The 21,254-nt window shown below is 41.9% G+C and overlaps 1 protein-coding gene and 1 pseudogene across 3 annotated transcripts in view; both read left to right on the top strand.

Annotated features, from left to right (window-relative positions):
* The window catches only part of Lclat1 (lysocardiolipin acyltransferase 1), a 118,006-nt gene that overhangs the window by 86,534 nt on the left and 10,218 nt on the right, over positions 1-21,254 (top strand). The gene's annotated exons all lie outside the window — the stretch shown is intronic.
* On the top strand, positions 902-1,849 carry LOC117717192 (glyceraldehyde-3-phosphate dehydrogenase pseudogene; annotated as a pseudogene).

Here is a 21,254-nt window from a genome sequence, read left to right as displayed (position 1 = left end):
ACCAAGTTGCTCAGAGAGAACATCATTGTTGAGGTGGTGAGACAACCAAAGCAAAACATTGACTTTTCCAGTTTATTGTCTCCTTTGGTCAGTAACCATTAAGGTAAAGACTGTAGATTGACTCCATCTTGGGGATGGAGGTTAACTGTACCAACAGATACTTGTGTCATAGAACATGAGTAGTTCAGCACAAATCCTTTGCCAGTTGCTAGTGCGAAACCCAACCTCCAGGTTAGCAGATATAGAAGACAATGCATTTAACAAAAGCATTCAAGTTATTTGGCAATATTTCTTTTGTTTTTAAAACAGTGCCAGAGATATACCAATAAAATGATATAAATGCTGAATTCAAGTATGTTATAGTCATGCATATAGTATAAAATGATTGTTAAACTATACATGCTTCTAAACTTAAAAAGAATAGTACATAGTTGAGACTAGTTGAGATTTGGAAATAACTCCGGATTGGTCTACTAGGATTTATGTAGGTAATAAGGGCTGGAATGGGTAATTTAAGGAACATCCAGAGTGCTGGTTAGATGACTCAGCTCTTTAAGAGAAGTTCTTCATAGAGAGGACCTCGCTCCCTTCTGTGGACTGACAAACTCAAAGTGCAGCCCTAGCAGATCCAGGGCCACCCCACACATGCAGCACACTTCTACACAAACACAGACATGAAATGTAAAAAATACATCTCTAAACAAATTAAAGGAACTTCCCTTACTAAGTAAAAAATGAACTGCCGGCTCTCTGCTCCTCCCTGTTCCGGAGATCTTCGAATCTTCTTGTGCAGTGCCAGCCTCATCCCGTAGACAAAATGGTGAAGGTTGGTGTGAACGGATTTGGCCATATTGGGCGCCTGGTTACCAGGGCTGCCTTCTGCTCTGCATCTGGCAAAGTGGAGATTGTTGCCATCACGACCCCTTCATTGACCTCAACTACATGGTCTACATGTTCCAGTATGACTCCACCCATGGCAAGTTCAACGGCACAGTCAAGGCTGAGAATGGGAAGCTTGTCATCAATGGGAAGCCCATCACCATCTTCCAGGAGAGAGATCCCGCTAACATCAAATGGGGTGATGCTGATGCTCCACTGGCGTCTTCACCACTGAGTCTTCACCACCATGGAGAAGGCTGGGCCCACTTGAAGGGTGGGGCCAAAAGGGTCATCATCTCTGCCCCTTCTGCTGATGCCCCCATGTTCGTGATGGGTGTGAACCATGAGAAATACGACAAGTCGCTCAAGATTGTCAGCAATGCATCCTGCATCACCAACTGCTTAGCCCCCCTGGCCAAGGTTATCCATGACAACTTTGGCATCGTGGAAGGGCTCATGACCACAGTCCATGCCATCACTGCCACTCAGAAGACTGTGGATGGCCCCTCTGGAAAGCTGTGGCGTGATGGCCGTGGGGCTGCCCAGAACATCATCCCTGCATCCACTGGTGCTGCCAAGGCTGTGGACAAGGTCATCCAAGAGCTGAACGGGAAGCTCACTGGCATGGCCTTCCGTGTTCCTACCTCCAATGTGTCCGTTGTGGATCTGACATGCTGCTTAGAGAAACCTGCCAAGTATGATGATATCAAGAAGGTGGTGAAGCAGGCATCTGAGGGCCCACTGAAGGGCATCCTGGGCTACACTGAGGACCAGGTTGTCTCCTGTGACTTCAACAGCAACTCCCACTCTTCCACCTTTGATGCTGGGGCTGGCATTGCTCTCAATGACAACTTTGTAAAGCTCATTTCCTGGTATGACAATGAATACGGCTACAGCAACAGGGTCGTGGACCTCATGGCCTACATGGCCTCCAAGGAGTAAGAAACCCTGGACCACCCACCCCAGCAAGGACACTGAGAGCAAGAGAGAGGCCCTCGGTTGCTGAGGAGTCCGTCCCCAACACTGAGCATCTCCTCATAATTCCCTTCCCAGACCCCCATAACAACAGGAGGGGCCTAGGGAGCCCTCCCTACTCTCTGAAATACCATCAATAAATGTTCGCTGCACCCACAAAAAAAAAAAAAAAGAAAAAAGAAAAAAAAAAAGAACTGCCTGGTTTTCCCCTTCTACTACTTAGCTTTTGCTTCAAAAGAATTTAGGTGATCCACCCTAGCAGGTAGGTCTCCTCTGGTGAGCCTGTAGCTTTTTGCTGACAAGCAACAGATGGGCGAGGAAGCCGCTTTAAGAAAGCTTATGTTGGTAGCTGAGCTGTTAAAGCACCTTTGGCTGTTGTGTTAATGGACCTCACCAGCAAGTTATAAGCAGATTCCTCGGGAGAATTATGTTCATTCATTCTGTGTCAGATTGCTGGTCTACAGAGAATTGCAATGTATGAGATAGGGCTTTGAGAAATTCTGTTGTGACTCTGTCTTTGAGTAAAGCAGCTTGAAGTTGAGGCCACCTCTCTCTTGTCCCTGAACACACCTAGAGCTGTTCTGCGTCTTAACCCTTCTCCACAGTCATTGTCTCTACACCTCATTCCAGTAAGAGTATTTCACAGACTGAGGAAATGTGAGGAGACAGACATATCTTCCCAGTGTGTGTTTTCCTGTGTATCACGTGCATTTGGCCTCAGCTCTGACTTTGCAACTATAAAAGAGAGGTGTGACTCTGAGACTGGCAAGTGTAAGCATCATACTTTCTACCTGGGCTACTCTTCTAAAGTACTACTTTGGTCCCTGCATGTTGTTTTCTGAACACACCTCTGGCTGCAAGATCCAATTCCAGCTTCTCAACTTTTGATTTCAAATTGACAGATTGTAAATTTTAGAGAGAGATGGGCTGCATGAGTAAGAACTGTAGAGCTGTCTCTCAGCTGGTGAAACCAGATTACATCGTTGGCTTTGAAGGCACTAGTTCCATGCTTCCTCCGCATCTTTAGAGCAGGCTTTTACGATTTCCTCTGGAAAGGAGAATGGAGACCTAGCATTCAGTGAAACAAATAATGCTTAAGAAAGTTACCATTAATATACAACCCAAAATATTGAGGAAAGTTTGGTAGGAAACAATCCTTGTCCAGAGTAAATACTTAAAATGGCCCCTGAGTGCTTTAGTTTTGCCGTTTATCATAAACAGTAAAGTATCAAGAATTAAGGGTAAAAGCTTGTAGGTAGAGGCATGATAAATGAACGAAGTCCATGAGAAGTGCAATGCTCCAGCAGCAAAGCTCATAGCTTCTGTGCAGGAGAAATAGCAGGTGTCTAGAAAAGCAGGCATTAGGGAGGTGTCAGAATGCTCCAGGTACTACTAGCAGAAAAAGTGAGAGTCCTTTAATTTCTAAGAAAGTGGGTTCATCATGAACAGAGCCAGATTCTCCAGCAAGTTGGGAGGAAGCAGCAGTTAAGCATTCAAGCTACCCTAGGTTTATTATAATCCTTGATCTTTCTTAGTGAGATGTGTAGTCTCACAGAGGAATGAAGGGGACAGCGAAGAGGCTCACCAGAGAGCAAGAATATCTTACAGGGAGCAGTCCTCAGGCTGGAGACAGGAAAAAGCCAAGATAACAGGTGCCTAGCTCTGGTCCTGATTCAGTAGAGAGTGGAAGGCTCCAAGAAGAATTTCCCCAAGATGAAACTGATAAGCTAGCTGATGTTTGAATTAATGAAAAGAGATTTGTATCTTTGATTTTTTTTTTTTGTTTTGTTTTGTTTTCGAGACAGGGTTTCTCTGTGTAGCCCTGGCTGTCCTGGAACTCACTGTGTAGACCAGGCTGGCCTTGAACTCAGAAATCTGCCTGCCTCTGCCTCCCAAGTGCTGGGATTAAAGGCGTGCGCCACCACCGCCCAGCGAGAACTGTGTCTTTAGCATATCATTTGGGTATGAACACTTGATAGGGCTCTAAAAAAATTGGCAAAAAGAAAAGTGAGGTTAAGTTTACCTTCTGAAAAATTATTAGTGGGACAGAAAAGAAGTATAAGTGCCGTTCAAGTCTGCTGTGAGTGTGTCCATAGCTATTTAATGTGCAAAGAATTGGGCTTGAGCTCTGTTAGGACCATGAAGGGATGTGGGTCTTTTCTCCTCCCTGGAATAGCAGAAGCACATGTGCCAGGGGGCTTTCTGGTTAGCTAGGAAGTGATTGTCCTTTCTGGGTCACTATAATATGACTTTTCAACCTCCTCCTCTATGCTTCGGCATCCTGGAAGGGACAGGGTCAGACAGGGATCCAAACAACCTGTAATCTCTGTGCTCTGGAGAGCAGTGGCTTCAGAGAAAAGGCTAAAAAGGAGACAGCTGCTCTCAAGTCTTTTTTGTGAAGAGCCAATGAGTAAACATTTTAGACTGTGCAGGCAGGTGCTTGCTTTTACAGCCGTGTAACTGTGCTATTGAGAATAAAGGAATGGATCTTTATGAAACTTGAATTTCATAGACCCTTCATGTCTCCTAATATTCTGAGAAATTTATCAATTCAAAGAAAAAGTAAAAGAAAAAAAAATATTCGTAGTGCACAAGCTTCTCAGGCACAGGTACAAGTGACCCCTGGGCTGTGCCTTACTGACCTGGTCTCAGCCAGCTGAAGAACATCACACACCTATTAGACAAACCAAAGAGTAGGAGCCAGGACATGAGAGGCAGACTGAAGTGTGCAGCTCCCTCAGGTGAGAAGAAGGGTTCTTCCCCAAGTGCTGGCTGCCTGCCCTGTGTCCTTGCAGTGTCCCCGAAGGTGGAAGGTTCCTGGTCCCTTCCAAGGACCTCACTATTTGGCTCTCACCTTACACATGGACCTCTAACAGTTAAAGGAGCTGTTCAGATAAAGCCTGAAGTGTTTCCAAATTCATTCCTCTGGGTTTGAAGACAGTGTTTTAGGAAAAAAAAAAATCAGGGTGCATGTGAATGTTTTAAATTAAACATTTATAGTGCCAAGGTTCGAAAAGACTCCTTACTAGCCTAACCATGTTTGTACACAGCAGTATTTTCTAATTGAAATTCAATCATAATTTCCAAATTGCTCTAGCTTAGACTAGTTGAAGGTATAAACTCCATTTCATCTCACTGGGCCGCCTGCATGCAGCTGTCAATGAATAGTCTTGACGTCAAAAGTGTGTCTGTTTCATTAAAATGTTAATTTCATGGCTTTAATTCTCTTTGTAAAATATACTACTGCAGACAGTATATGCAGATGTATTCTAAGACACACTAATTTGCATGCTGTGTTTTTGGTTAATTTCTCTGGGTTTTTTTTTCTCTTACTGCTATTTTTAGAAATTGCTTTAGTGCTTAATATGTATTCAAATATATAAAATAGATATGTAAGCTAATTTCAGACTTGCAGAATTAATTTAAAAGAATCCAGAAAGCTATTTTCCTCATCAAGAACACAATTACCCATTCTAAGAATAAAGCGTGTTTCCATCCCCCCTGCAGCCTTCAGCTGCTCTTGTAAAGGAAGATTCAGAGGCAGTAGCAGTGGACCGAGGCCCAAGTGAACCAGTGTCTGGTAGACAAATGAAGAGCTTAATCCTCATGGTCCTCAAAGGGCCCCAGTTTACCTTCCTCTGGTTTTGAAAAGTAACCAATATCAAGTTTACGTTTTACTCTCCCCACATCTTGAGTTCTGACTGATCACCCACAAAAGGAAAATTAACTGAAAACACTAACCAGTGGACTTCCGATGCTCTCATGGAGGAAGCTAAGGCTGCCCCAGCTCACCCTCAAAATAATTAGAATAGTTACACCCTGGAAAGTACAGGCAGAGGCCTTCGAGCAAGGCTTTGGCCTAGGGTTCTTGCACATTTTACATGTTTTCCATTGTCTTCCATTTCTGACACTTGTGTTCTCTGGTTAGCCTTCTGGGCTGCTTTGGCTTTCTTTCCTTTTCTGGTCTTCTGTGTAAAAACCATTCCTCACAGCTGTGAGCACCACCTAAGCTGCTCTTCTTAATGGCTGCTTGAGAGTATATATACCTCCCTTGGTGACTCATTGTCTTCTGGCTAAACTTCTGCCCTCACTGTTTCCTCCTGTCTGATCTTCCCTGTGTCTCCATTAAGTGCATTGAATATTTATTTTAGATACTGTTTCACAAAGTCAAATGATGTCTAATATGAACTTCTTTCTTTCTTCCTGTCTTCTCTGTTTCTCTTAACTAGTAATAGCTGGGTCCTCGGGTAATGCTATGTCCAGTTTTCTGAGGAACTGCTAGACTGATTTCCAGAGTGGTTGTACCAGTTTGCAGTCCCACCAACAATGGAGGAGTGTTCCTCTTTCTTCACATCCTCGCCAGCATCTACTGTCACCTGAGTTTTTGATCTTAGCTATACTGACTGGTGTGAGGTAGAATCTCAGGGTTGTTTTGATTTGCATTTCCCCGATCACTAAGGATGTTGAACATTTCTTTAGGTGCTTCTCGGACATTCAAGTTTCCTCAGTTGAGAATTCTTTGTTTAGTTCTGTACCCCATTTTTAATAGGGTTATTTGGTTCTCTAGAGTCTAACTTCTTGAGTTCTTTGTATTTATTAGATATTAGCCCTCTATCGAATGTAGGATTGGTAAAGATCTTTTCCCAATCTGTTGGTTGCCGTTTTATCCTATTGACAGTGTCCTTTGCCTTACAGAAGCTTTGCAATTTTATGAGGTCCCATTTGTCAATTTTTGATCTTAGAGCATAAGCCATTGGTGTTCTGTTCAGGAACTTTTCCCCTGTGCCTAGGTATTCGAGGGTCTTTCCCACCTTCTCTTCTATTAGTTTCAGTGTATCTGGTTTTATATGAAGGTCTTTTATTCACTTGGACTTGAGCTTTGTACAAGGAGATAAGTACGGATCAATTTGCATTCTTCTACATGTTGACCTCCAGTTGAACCAGCACCATTTGTTGAAAATGCTGTCCTTTATCCACTAGACAGTTTTAGCTCATTTGTCAAAGATCAAGTGACCATAGGTATGTGGGTTCATTTCTGGATCTTCAGTTCTATTCCATTGATCTTCCTGCCTGTCTCTGTACCAATACCATGAAGTTATACCATACCTGGGCATATACCCAGAAGATACTCCAACATATAACAAGGACACATGATCCACTATGTTCATAGCAGCCAGAAGCTGGAAAGAACCCAGATGTCCTTCAACAAAGGAATGGATACAAAAAATGTGGTATATTTGCACAATGGAATATTACTCAGCTATTAAAAACAATGAATTTGAGAAATTCTTAGGTAAATGGATGGAACTAGAAAATATCATCCTGAGTGAGGTAATCCAATCACAAAAAAACACACATGGTATTCACTCACTGATAATTGGATATTAGCCCAGAAGCTCGAAATAGCCAAGACCACCACATGAAGCTCATAAAGAAGGAAGACAAAGTGTGGGTGCTTAGTCCTTCCTAGAAGGAGTAACAAAATACTCAAGGGAGCAAATATGGAGACAAAGTGTGGGACAGAAACTGAAGGAGGGGCCATCTGGAGACCATTCCACCTGGGTATCCATCCCATGTGCAGTCACCAAAGGTAGACACTGATGTGGATGTCAGGAAGTGCATGCTGACAGGAGCCTGATATAGCTGTCTCCCTAGAGGTCTGCCAGAGTCTGACATATTTAGAGGCAGATGCTCACAGCTAACCATTGAACTGATCAAGGGGTTCCCAGTGGAGGAGTTAGAGAGAAGACTGAAGGAGCTGAAAGGGTTTGTGGCCTCATGAGAAGAGCAACAATACCAACCAACCAGAGCTTCCCAGGGTCTAAACCACCAGCCTGGGAGCACATAGGGAGGGACCCATGGCTCCAGCTGTATATGTAGGGAGGATGACAGTGTCAGGCATAGGTGGGAGAGGAGATCTTTGGTCCCATGAAGGTTAGACACCGAGTGTGGGGGAATTCGAGGGTGGGGAAGTGGGAGTGGGGGGGTAGGTGGGGGCACATCCTCATAGAAGCAGGAGGAGGGGGAATGGGATAGGGGGTTCCTGGACTGGGGAGTATAAGGTAAGGGGATAATATCTGAAATGTAAATAAAATGTCCAATAAAAAAAGAATACTAGTAATAAGTTACTACCTCAGTTTCAGGGGACAGAGTTTCTGGAGCTTCACCTTCACTGGCATAGGTGTGGCCACTTGTGTAGTTTTTTCCTGATACACCCTTTTCCTATATTGTTTCTTTCATCTTCCATATGCAAATCTTTCTACTAAATAAGTATTTATCTTGCTTGTGTTCTTGTAAACTTCATGTTTGGCTATATGGTCCTGTATTTTTTTTTTTTTTTAATTTACTTACACAAATAGGATTGTGATCCCTTCTTTTTCTTGATGGCATTTTGTTTTTAAAAGCATATATTCATTTCCCTGGCTTCTCTCTGGTATGCCCTTTCTACATGTCTCATTTACTTAAGCTGCTAAAGATGGATGTCCATCCAAGTAGCCTCTATCCCCCACACCCATCAGCACATGAACACCCTTATTAGTTCTTTTATGCGCTGAGAACTTTCTATGGGTGCTTCTGAAGAATAGACGGGTTAGCTGGAGGTACTGGCTGGCTCTGTGTGCTGTGCTCTGCACTCCCTCCGGCCTGGCTCTTCTTTTGAAGCTCTTGCTGCTCCCTGAGGCTGGCCCACACTCCTGCGAGCCTTTGCTATTATCTTGGTTTTTGTTCCTTGCCACTTGAGCGGATTTAAGATGGAAACTTGTGGCTTCCATTTCCTGTTGTCTGATTTAAAAGGATTTTTTGTGTGTCTGCTATTTTGTGGGTTTCTTTTCATTGAACTGCCTGTTTGTGTGTTTGGTGTTTCTAATGAGGTGATTTATGTGACCTGTTCATTTGTACTAACTAGTTCTTCCTGTGTATGTGTGTTTTAAATAATTTTTAGACATCACAACCATAGTTTTATTGTGTAGTTACTGAACAAGTTTGCTTGTATGTTTAAACACAGGGTCTCTTTGGCTCAGGCAGGCCTTGAATCCCTACCCTTCTGCCTGAGCCTGCCTGGTGCTGAGGTTATGGGCCTGGCCACCATGCTCACTTAATATAATCATAATGATAATCTTTGCTTTGCGGTTTCTGTTCTTAAAAGTTTGTTTGAAGGAGCGTCTTCCTTTCCCAAGTGCTCCTTGGCCTTCACTTTCTTCTGTTAATAATGTAACTGCACTCTTACTCATCTTGAGTCCTTCATCTCTTATTTGGTATGCATCTTTCATTTTTTTCCCAATACTACACACTAAATAGTTTATTATTCTACCTTGCTTTGTGATGTCACCATTACTGTAAATTAAGTTCTTATATACCTGGCTGTGAGCCTGGCTTTGATTTTATTCTGTTGCTTTGCTGTTCCTTCTTTTTTCCTCTTAAGACATCTGATGTTTTTTTTTTCTCTATAGCCATTGGAGCCCTATCTCCTCTCTGTCTCGTCAGCTTGTTCTGGTGTGTTTTATCTAGGACAGTTTGGACAATTCCAAGTTATCCCCTCTGAACTAAGAGCACTTATTTCCTATCACACTCACTCCTCTTCTCTTCAAATTTTGTATTTTTATTCATTTCCTGTGTTGTTACATAGCTCTTTCCATGTTTATATCTCGTATTTCAACTGGATTATAAACTTTCTTTTTTTATTTTTTTATTTTTTTAATCAAACCGTAATTTTTACTTTTTCACACAGGGGTTATAAACACAAACAAGCAGGATGTGGGGAAGGGGATGATGCAGGAGAATAGGTGTTCAGGGGAGTACAGATACCTTCCATAACAGAGTATTGGCTGTGTGAAGGTTCAGGGAACAGGTCACTATGACTCTGTCTATGAATCACTTGTTTCTTATCTAAGCTGGTACTGTCCACCAAGGTTACCTATCCACAAGGTCTATGGCTATTAGTTCTTATCCAGACTGGTAAATTTCCACCAAAGCTGCCCGTTTACAATATCTTATAGCTATCTGTTTCAGTGTTTTTCCACAGAGACCAAGGCTTTGTGTTAGCAGGCTGACTTAGGCCTATGGCTGATTTTAGGCCTTCAGTGTATAAGCAGGGCTGCCCCTGACATCTCCTCCCTTCTCCAAGTATAGAAGGACTGTGGCAATTTCAGTCTTGCAAAGGTGAGGATAGAGGCCTGACCTCCAGTAATTAAAGGGGACCTTGTAATGGCTCCTGACCTCCTGTCGTTGTTCAGTGGGGCGTGAGAGCCATACCATCCCGATGTCTTATTCCTGGAGAGGGGATACTTTTGACAGCAACCCCTATGCAGTCAAGCTTGTCCCTCAGGGTACCAAGAAAGATATATATTTTTTTAAATTTTATATTCCTTTGCAGTACTTAGCCTCGCAGCCTAAGCAATAATTTAGATCACCAGTCAGAGGGGTTCTGGGTGGCCCCTCTCTGCTTGGTCTAGGGGCAGAAGTCCCCCCTCTTTTAGGTTGAGTGGAGATGAGTTTTGGGAACACCCTGGATAGAGTAACAACCTCGTCTTGAGTCTCGTGGTCTTCCATAGCTAACTTACGATAATGTATCTGAATAGGTTTTGCTGTCAAAATTATCTGTTGTTTCACTAAGTTAGTCAGCCTATTTAAGGCCCAGGGACCAAAAGAAATAAGCAGAAGTAACCCAATTGTCAGTCCCAAAAATGGAAGGAAGTAGGGTTGACAATCATGAAGGGGTTGAAAACCAATTCTTGTACCATCTCTCCTCTCCCTCTCTTCCCCTCCCCCTCCCCTTCCCCCTCCCCCTCCCCCTCCCCCTCCCCCCCTCTCTCCCTCTCTGTAACAGTTTTGTTTATCTTAATCTGATATGGAACAACAAGCATAAAAGATACTAAGAGACTATAAAACTATATTTTTAATTGTTTCTCTTGTTAAAGTAATTGTAACTAGAAAGCCTGAAAAGGTGTTAAATCACATATACATATTTTATTTTTTAAATAAAAAATGAGTAACATCCACTTATGATAATTGATTAGGTGTAAGTCCTCAAGTATTAACACTATTATGAAAAAATTGAGGACACTTAAAACAAATTTTGTAACTTGACCTATATACTCTCTAAAGATGTCAAATTGTTGTCTCAGGCTATTATTATTAAACATAGATCTATAAAAAATGTACTATCTTGTGGTGATGTTATATAATAGATGACTTTTTAAATCTTTATGGTGATCTAAAAATTTTTAAAATTATATCCATGATTATTAAGCTCTTTTATAACGAGGCTGTTACTAGGCCTTTTTCTGATAGTCAAAAACTGTAATAAGAATCTTGTCAGTCTCACAGATGACATCAGTTAATTGTTCGTAAACAAATAACCAGACTTATACTCAGAGCACATTCAGGAGGTTATAAAACAATTTGTCAGAGGTCATTGAAAAGAGAACCAACAATTTATCATAGGTTTTAGGATAGAAGATAAAATATTATCTGGGCCTATCTACACAAATCTTCACTAATAATGCAGTTATAGTTCTGTGGCTATCTTCTTTTGGGTTTGTTGGAAGAGGGTTACTTTCTTGCTCTTTCTAGGGCATAATTTCCCTCCTTGTATTGGAGCTTTCCCGCTATTATCCTTTGTAGTGCTGGGTTTGCGGAAAGATAGTGTGTAAATTTGGTTTTGTCGTGGAATATCTTGGTTTCTCCACCTATGGTAATTGAGAGTTTTGCTGGGTATAGTAGCCTGGGTTGGCATTTGTGTTCTCTTAGGGTCTGTATGACATCTTTCCAGCATCTTCTCACTTTTATAGTATCTGGTGAGAAATCTGGTGTAATTCTGATAGGTCTGCCTTTATATGTTACTTGGCCTTTTTCCCTTGCTGCATTTAATATTCTCTCTTTGTTTTGTGCATTTGGTCTTTTATTATGTGATGGGTGGTATTTCTTGTCTATTTGGTGTTCTGTAGGCTTCTTGTATGTTTATGGACATTTCTTTTTTTAGGTTAGGGAAGTTTTCTTCTATAATTTTGTTGAAGATATTATTGGCCCTTTAAGTTGGGAAACCTCACTCTCTTCTATACTTATTATCCTTAGGTTTGGTCTTCTCATAGTGTCCTGGATGTTTTTTTGTTTTGTTTTGGTTTGGTTTTGGTTTTGGTTTTGTTTTTTTTTTTTTTTTTTTGTTTTTTTTTTTTTTTTTTTTTTTTTTTTGGTTTTTTGAGACAGGATTTCTCCGTGTAGCCCTGGCTGTCCTGGAACTCACTCTGTAGACCAGGCTGGCCTTGAACTCAGAAATCCACCTGCCTCTGCCTCTCAAGTGTTCCTGGATGTTTTGTGTTAAGAACTTTTTTGCATTTTGTGTTTTCTTTGACAGTTGTGTCAATATTTTCTATGGTATTTTCTGCACCTGAGATTCTCTCTTCTAGCTCTTGTATTCTGTTGGTGATGCTTGCGTCTATGACTCCTGATTTCTTTCCTAAGTTTTCTAAGGTAGTCTCCCTTTGTGATTTCTTTATTGTTTCTACTTCCATTTTTTAGATCCTGGATGGTTTTGTTTAATTTCTTCACCTGTTTGGTTGTGTTTTCTTGGAATTCTTGAAGGGGATTTTTGTGTTTCCTCTTTAAGGGCTTCTACCTGTTTACTTGTGTTCTCCTCAATTTCTTTGAGGGTGTTGTTTATGACCTTCTTAAAGTCCTCTATCATCATCATTAGAAGTGATTTTAAATCTTACTCTTGCTTTCCTGGTGATATGGGGAATTCAGGACTTTCTAGTGTGGAAGAACTAGGTTCTGATGATGCCAAGTACCCTGGGTGCTGATGCTTATGTTCTTGCGCTTGCCTTTCACCATCTGGATCTCCTTAGTGCTACCTGCCCTGTCTCTGAGTGGAGCCTATCTTTCCTATTATCTTGGTTGTGTCAGAACTGTGTGGGATGGGTGTTGCTACTGGGGTTAGAGCTGAGGCCCAAGATCTGCTCAGTGCTCAGGTGCAGACAGGAAGGAACCAGTGCTCTAGGCCAGGAGTGAATTCATGGGTCCCAGTGGGTCTCAGTGGGTTTGGGGAGAGTGTTGCTGTCTCCTTACCTAAGGTACTGCCCGGGTTGGAGCTCCTGGGAGCCCTGCTTCCTCTGGGTTCTGTGAAATTGGGTGCTGAGCTGCCTCCTGGGATCTACTGAGTGCTCAGGCCCAGACCGGGATTATAAACTTTCAACAGGCATAGGATTGCTTGCATGTCTTTGAATCTGTCTTGGTAATTTCAACTAACTAGGCACCTAAGATTATCAAGATTATCATCATAACTATGATTTAGTGAGCATTTAATAAACGTCTCATCTGTTCTCTGACAAGTGCATGAGATTATTTTAATTAATTGTGAGCATATGAGGCAAAAAGCCGTTGAGGAAGGAAACACAAGCATAGTTTTATATGCACTTTTGGAACTTATCTCACTCTGTAGAATTTCTTTTCTCAATCTTTAAACTTCTTATTACACTTGACTTTCTTCATATTGTAAAAAAGAAAGCATAAATTTACCAATTCTCTTTATCTTTCCTCCTTAAGTTTTAGTAATTGCATTTTATTTAGGTTTCTTTAATGAACTGTGTGAAATGCTATGTGCTCAATCAATCATGTACAGGGAAAAGCAATACATTATAATTAGGATCTATTATCATTTAATTAGGCATTCCATTATTGAATTAGTGCCTCTGGCTTCTCCTGGTCTCTGACTAATCCTGAAACAAATTCCTTTTCTGTGAACAAATATTAGCTTGTAATAATTAGAGTATTCATCTAAGCTAAAGCATTTCATTAAGTCTCTTTCTGATGAAGGTAGTTCCTCAAGTACAGGCTGATTTAATTTAATATGATTTATTCACTTATGAATCAAGTGTAGGGGAATTGTTAACACTAGAAGACTGGCCATTTTGAGATTATCTTTATATTCACAGGTCTCTAGGATATTTACAATCGTGACTTAGTGGTTCCTAGAGTCTAGGTGTAATGTCACATTGCTAATTCGAGAGTACTATAATTGCTTGAACAGGCTGTCATTGAGTACAACATTCTGATCCCGTTCTGTATCATGTTGGAGCCTAAAGTCATTACATTCCTGTGTTGGGTTTGAGAGTTGACTTTCATTTCAACAAGGTGGTTCTACATATTTCATGTGCTTCTTCTGTTTTTTACCAAGTGCAATGTAGCTGTAGCTATATACCCTGAATCAGAGGTCTCCATGGACATGAACATAACTTGGTGGGGGTTTGGTTAAGCACTAAATCACTAAGCATTGTCCTAGCCTTTTCTTTAAAGCTGCTTGACTTAGTCATTATTGCTTCCTTACCCTGTCCACACTTCCACCTTTCTTTCTGTTAGGTGGGTGTTACATTTAATTGGTGGGATCCTTTAACTTCTCTCTACACCATCATCCCCCAGTGTTTCTTCCTACTTTAAGTCTGGCCTCATTGTCTGCTCCTAAGCTTTAGTTAGTTCAGTCTCTTTTGTTCTGACTTCTTGTCTAGCCTTTTTGTTCTTGGTTCTTTTAGTTTGTATTGCTGCATGAATAGGGATAAACTTAAGTAAACTAATAATCTGAAGCCAAAACATGTATTCTGATCTGCTTCAGGGGGAAAACATTTAATTCTATCAAGGAAGGCCATTGTAAGTTCAGATGGGTCTAAACTGTAAGCTGCAGCTTCGGGAAGCCTCAGGGACAGAACAAGTGTGGGAGGTGGGGAGAGGAGAGGGAGGGAGAGAGTGATAGGAGGAGGGAGGAAGGGCAAAAGCATGCACCTGTGTTCATCCTGTTAGCAGAGGGTGAAAGGAATACCAGGAGAGGGAATGGAGAGGCACCCTGGCGTCCTTTTACCTTCTCAGGCCCCCGTTTCCAGCTGTGCACCATAGTTAACATGTGCTGGGAACCCTGAGAGGAGCTCCTCCTCCTCCTCCTCCTCCTCCTCCTCCTCCTCCTCCTCCTCCTCCTCCTCCTCCTCTTCTTCTTCTTTCCCCCTCTCCCCCTCTCCTCCCCCTCTCCTCCCCCTCTCCTCCCCCTCCTCCCCTCTCTCCCCCTCTCCTCCCCCTCTCCTCCCCCTCTCCTCCCCCTCTCCTCCCCCTCTCCCCCTCTCCCCCCTCTCCCCCTCTCCCCCTCTCCCCCTCTCCCCCTCTCCTTCTCTCCTCCTCTCTCTCCCTCTCTCTCTCCCCTTAGGAGCTGTTTTCTGAAAGCTGCCATGCTAGAAACCCAAGTTAGAAGAACAGAGACTAGACAGAAAAAGAAGTCACTTTTATGAGTCTGGGAAGCTGAGGGAGCACAGGCCAAATTAGAATTCCTCAAAGGCCTGGTGAAGTTTTAGAAGCTGGCAGGTGCCCAGTAAGAAGGAACATACCTTGGCTTGGTTGACAGGCACCTTAGCTGATAGAAGGAGGGTATCTAACTCAGGGAAAGGAGCAGAGTCAGAACAAGAATGTCATCATAAGGCAGCAATTACAGCACTTGGAGAATGTGTCTGCCCTGATGAAAATGTTCTGTGAGAAGATTTTTCTACCTAGTGGGGGACCTCATGTTCTTACAGATAGAAAGGGGGAAAATAGCACAGTAGAGATGAAAAATGCTATAAGGAGGTTAATGATTCTATTTAAAGACATCCTTGGGAATTAATTAGGAAACACATGCTCCTATGATAAAATCTGAATAAAGAAGCTGCTTTCCAGAATACTTAATGAAGTTTCTTTTGTTATCAGAGAGAACTGATATACAAAGCATAGAGGATTGTATTCTAGAATTTCAGAAAATAATTCCATCTTAAAAATAGCATTATATGCTTAGCATTGCTGAATATACCATGGTTAAAAAAAAAAAAGTCATCCAGAGGATAGAAAAGGCAGAGGGACCTATCACACTCATTTAGCTCTGTAAACTTGAGGACCTTGGCACTGTGTGGAAACCCTGGTACTTTTGGTTTAGCTTCCATAACACCATACTTGTGACCTTGATGTCCCACCGTATAGTGTGGGACATCTTATCACTGTAGGGCAGTTGACAGCTGGTGAAGAACACCACCAGCTGTAGAGCAATGCAGCAGTGGTTGTGCAGATAGGGCAGGAGAAACATCAACTACTCTTCTCTCTTCTGGTTTGCAGGATTGTTAATCTTGGTCACTGTCCAGCTGAGTCTCATTGTCCCTTCCCATGTCAGGCTGTTAGAGAAGATTGCTCTCAGGCTGACTCAAGCAGAGGTATCCCCAGAGAGGCGGAGCTCAGTCTGTTCATATCTGCATTTTGGGATGCTGATTCCATAGTTTCCTGAAATCCCCGGGAAATTTCTGCCATTGTTATGCTTACATTTAGCAGAAGAAAAAGATGGAATAAATAAATCGGTAGTATATCACTGACAGTATGTGCCAAGGAATTAGGAAACCTACCATTTCAGTAGGGTAGGGCCAGGGCCTCTGTGATAGAACAGACGACACACTCCTCACATGTGCAACAAAGAACCTGATGCTCATTGTGGGTAGAGCAGAGCAGGGTATTGGACAGTAGGAAATGGGATCAAATGATAAAAGCTCATCAACAGCACAGGGCTTCTGAGGCCTCAGGAGCCTTCTCAGGAGATGGGCAGCTGCTGGACAGAAGAGTAAGGGTTGGGCAGAACGTGTGTGTGGTTAACATTCTGAAAGCATTCCTTTGGCCATTATAGTAAGAAAGTGTGCAGGAGGCAGATAAGCTAACAAAAACCATTTATAGAGGTGTTCTCAATGATCCAGATGAGACAGATAGTGAGGAAAATAGGGGAGGTGGGAAGTGGAAGCTTTGGGATTATATTTTGAAGTAGAATCAATAGGATTTTCAGTTGGGTTTTGGATATCTGAGAATGACAAGAATGACTCTGGGATCGCTGATGAAAACAGGTTTTAGCAAAAAGACTGGGTTGAAGTTGAGTTTAGGTCGCATTGATTTGAGATACTTATTAGACATTCAAGATGATGTAAAATCAGTGGTCAAATATATGAGTCTAAAAATGAAAGACCAGCTGGAGTTACAAGTTTGGAAGTCAGAAACACATATTTGGTATTGAGGTCGCCTAGGGATGGAGAAGAAGAGGAGCCAAGCCCAGGGCATATGATGCTCAGAAATCATGTGACCCAGCAGTCCACAGAGCAGTGGCCTGGAGAGAGCTGTGTGGCTCGGCGTGCACAAGGCCAAAGGGGCTCGTGGATGTAGCTCTATGACAGTCAGTGATAGAGTCATGCTAGAGTGGCGGGCTGCTCTTCTGTTGCTATGATAAAATACCATGCCCAAGGCAACTTGTAGAGAAAGGACTTATTTTGGCTTTCAGTTCTAGAGGGTAAGAGTCCATCATGATGGATAAGCATGGCAACATGTGGCAAGCATGGCCGCAGGAGCAGGAAGCTGAGCAGTCACATCTTTAACCACAGGCATGAAGCAGAGTGAACTGCATGCTGGTTAACTCTGTAATCTCTCAAGGCTCACTCTTAGTGGCATACCTATTCAGTACGACTGTACTTCCTAACCTCTCTGTCCCACCCCCAACAGTGCCACCAGATGAGTACCAAGTTTTCAAGTGCCTGAGTCTATGGGGGATATTCTCATTCTTACCACCACAAATGGTGAGGCCTCAAGCTTATTTGGCAATGATTGGCTCACTACAGTGGAGGTTGAAGGTCATTGACATACAGCTCTAGAAATACAGCTCTGTAAGTAACCAAAAAAATGAATGATAGCTAGAAAGGAGATAAAACTGTCTAGAGGAGAAGATGAGAGAAGTTATAAAAGGTGATAAGCAAGTTACAAGGTTCAAAGAGTGCATTTGTTATTTGTTGTATTACTGTGAAAAATAACCTTACAAAGCCTAAGAAAGAAAATATATTTTGGCACAAGTCTATCATGGTGAAGTCATGGCAACAGAAACTTGAGGAAGTTGGTCAGGCTGCATCTGCAGTCAGGAAACGACGTGAATGCTGCTTCGGAGCTCACGTCCAGTCCCGGGCCCCCAACCATGGGATGGTGCCACCCACACTTAAGCTGGGCCCTTCCATCTCAGTTAATCTAATCCAGAAAATCCCTCACATACATACCAGTGGGTGCTCCATCAAATTGGCAGTCAAGATTAATGTCATAACAGGGAACTGATAGGGAGGGGCAGCATTACTGAGTCGACAAAAGACTGAGAGAGCATGGCAGTGGAGGGTTAAACAAGTAAAAACACACTGTCATTATAATAATGGCTGAGCTTCACAGGAAGTTTTGAATATGGCTATGTATTTGACAATTTTGGTAAAGAAGAAGGCCAAGTAATGTAGTAATTAATAAATGAGAGCGATCTGATTCTAAACCATCCATCTGAAGACACATTGGCCCTTACTGTCCTCAGTTTTATTCTTGGGATTTTCGTTTGTTTTTGTCACGTCTAATTGAATGACCTGCAATTGCTTTAAAATTGGGTTGATTCAATGTTATTTTTTCTAGATACTATCAAGAAAACACACTTACGACCCTGAAAAATTAGTTTTAAACTGTTAGGTTACATATAACATAACTAGGGAAAGGTACTATGTACTGGACAGAAAAAGAAAAGACGAGGCTCAGCTTGTGAGCATGATGGTGTCCATTTTCATGAGTGAGCAAATAATCCTAGCATAGGGAAATCCTTAAACATAGTAACTAAATGGGAACAAATTCTGAACTTCAAAGATACTTTGTTTTCTAATGTTTTGATTTGGCAACTATCCAAGTCCCTATTATAAAGCTCTTTTTAGCATATTGCACATATAACACATTTGTTAAAATTACTTAAATGTTTTCAGGGTAAATAGTTTAGAAGGTCTCCCTGCACACTCCCTCCCCCCCAAAACACCAATGTAATGTATCTTCACGCACCTGCTTATGCAGTGTTGCTTTTGTGGAGGTCAGAAGGACAAGTCTCTAGTTGGTTCTCTTCTGCCACCTTGTGGGATCAAGGGATGCAATTAAGGTCATCAGTACATTGCTCTACCTGCTGAGCTACCTCAGGGGCCCAAGAAGCATTAAAACCTAACATGTAGAGTTAGAATTTACAGTTATAAAATGTATTCAATTAAAGTGTACAATTGGGTTTTTGATGATTATATAGCTTTATATAACTTAATACTTAATCCCTTAGTCAAAATATAGAACATTTTATCACTCCCAAAGTTCTCTTCCAGGCCTCTCTGCACAGTTTCTCCACTGGGCCCTGGTCATGACTGATCTGTTGTCTATTACTCTGGCTATACCTTGTCTAGAGTTTTGTGTAGACAGAATTATATAATATGTAGCCTTATGCCTCTGGTTTCTACTTAGTAAAAGTGCTTTCAACTTCCATCTGTAGTCCTGAATATCTTCTTTCTTTTCATTACTGAATGACAGCCCATTGTATGGAATATATCAGTTTGTTTACCTGTTCACAGACTGTGGTGGTTTATGCATAATGTACAAAATTTCTAAGAACATTTCCATATAAGCATCTGTATGAATTGAATTGAATTTAGTTGTTTGTTTTCTTTTTGTTTGCTTTGGTTTGGTTGGGGTGTACAATGCCCAAGTGTGTGATTTCTGGGCCTCTGCCAGACTGGTGTGAATTAGGGAGAGCTCCAGGTGTTGACTGTAGCTGTTCTTGTTAGCAGGAATGTGGTTTCTATTTGTCTAAAAAGCGAAGGTGTTAATTTGAGTATCTTTATGTGGGTTTATTTGCTTTTGATAAAGCTTTTTTTTTTTTTACAATATTAGATACAAGTCATTTGTAATATATATGCTTTTAGAAATATTCTCCCTATTTATGAGTTGCTTTTCATTCAGCCTAGTTCTTCAGTCAACCCCAGCCCTTCATATGCTAAGGAATCAACAGTAAATGAAGAAAAAAATAAGTCTGTGATGGAGTAGCCTTTCTGCAGGCGTTAGAATGTGTGTGTGTGTGTGTGTGTGTCTGTGTGTGTGTGTGTGTGTGTGTGTGTGTTTCAGAATTGACAGGGCCTCAGATCCTTTGCAAGAAACATTCCTTACTGTTTCTAGCTAGTGGAGCTTCCAGGGTTCTTCAGCTTGTCAAAATCTGCAAAGATTCTACTTCCAAATACGGTCACATCCTGGAGTTTTAGAAGGCATTTATGAGACACATACTATCCAGACACATACTATCTTGAATACCGTAACGGACCTACCTCATTATTGTGCTTTCACCATGCACTAAGTGTTTGCCCTTCTCTCCCTAAATCCAGGTGGTGAAGCCTAAATCTCCATTGTGATATTAAGATGTAGCGCCTTTGGAGCTAACCATCTGGGAAAGCAAAGCTTCATGAAAGAGGTTAGGATTGGGGAGGGAAGGATTGGAGGCTCTCTGCTCATTTTCATGTTAAGATTCAAAAAAAAAGATATACATCTGCAAACCAGATGTTGGGTTGGCAGGCTCCTTGGTATTGGACTTTGTAGTCCCCAAATTTTGTGACATGTGTTAGGTTACACAGGCTATGGTCATTCCATATTGCAGACCAAACTGAATGTATGGCAACTCTAGGAGTTGACTAGTAGATAGAGGCTCTTCCCTCCTGTTTCCTGTGTCTGGAGGAAGATTTGCAAAGTTCGAAACTACCTCTTAAGCTTAGTTTCCTAGAGGCACCTCCCAAGCCTTGTTTCACGCCTCTGCTTAGATGCAGCAGTTATGTCCCAATCATTGGTCTACATTATCACCCTGGCTTCAGCTTCCTGAAGTAGTTTACCAGCAGATACACTTTTACCTCTCCGATGTCAACCTCTGGCCACTCCACTGCAGCTTTGAAAACTATCAGTACTGAGAGGCTTCTTATTGGTAGACTTAGGAGACCTTACTAGATACTCTAACACATGTGGAAAGGCCACTCCATTCACAGACCTGATTTTTGTCCCCCAACCCCCTGCCCTTCCTGTAGAAGGATCTTTTTTTGTCTGAGAAATGAAAGCAAACACAGAAAGATCATGGCTACCTAACATGTTCACTCCCTATGTCAGTGATTGGTCCTGAGTTTTCTGTCTGGATGAACACAGGGTGAGCTATGGCTACTCCAAACCCGGGTTTGTAAATCTCTAAATAGATTGCACCTGTGGCATCCTTATTATTTTTTTTTAAACAAGGCATAGCATAGTGACCAACTGGGTTAGCCTTGTGATGTAATGTGAGCATCTGGCATTTAAATAAGAAATGAAGGAAAGGAAAAGGAAGAAGAGAGACAGGAAAGTGAAACTGGTTGGGTCGGATGTATCAACGTGGTGTGTGATTATGGTGGTGTTGGCGTAATCTGTGCTCTGTTCTTTCAAACTTACCCTATAACATACATAAAGTCCATTTTTTCCCTAACTTCAAGTTACTCTATGCACTGCATTAAAGAGGTTCTTGGAAGAACCAGAGACTTTTGTCTTACAAT

This window comes from Arvicanthis niloticus, chromosome 11 (assembly GCF_011762505.2).
Source record: "Arvicanthis niloticus isolate mArvNil1 chromosome 11, mArvNil1.pat.X, whole genome shotgun sequence".
NCBI classification, from domain to species: Eukaryota; Metazoa; Chordata; class Mammalia; order Rodentia; family Muridae; genus Arvicanthis; species Arvicanthis niloticus.
Note: the sequence above shows the minus strand (reverse complement) of the source record. Positions and strands in the feature narration are given on the sequence as shown.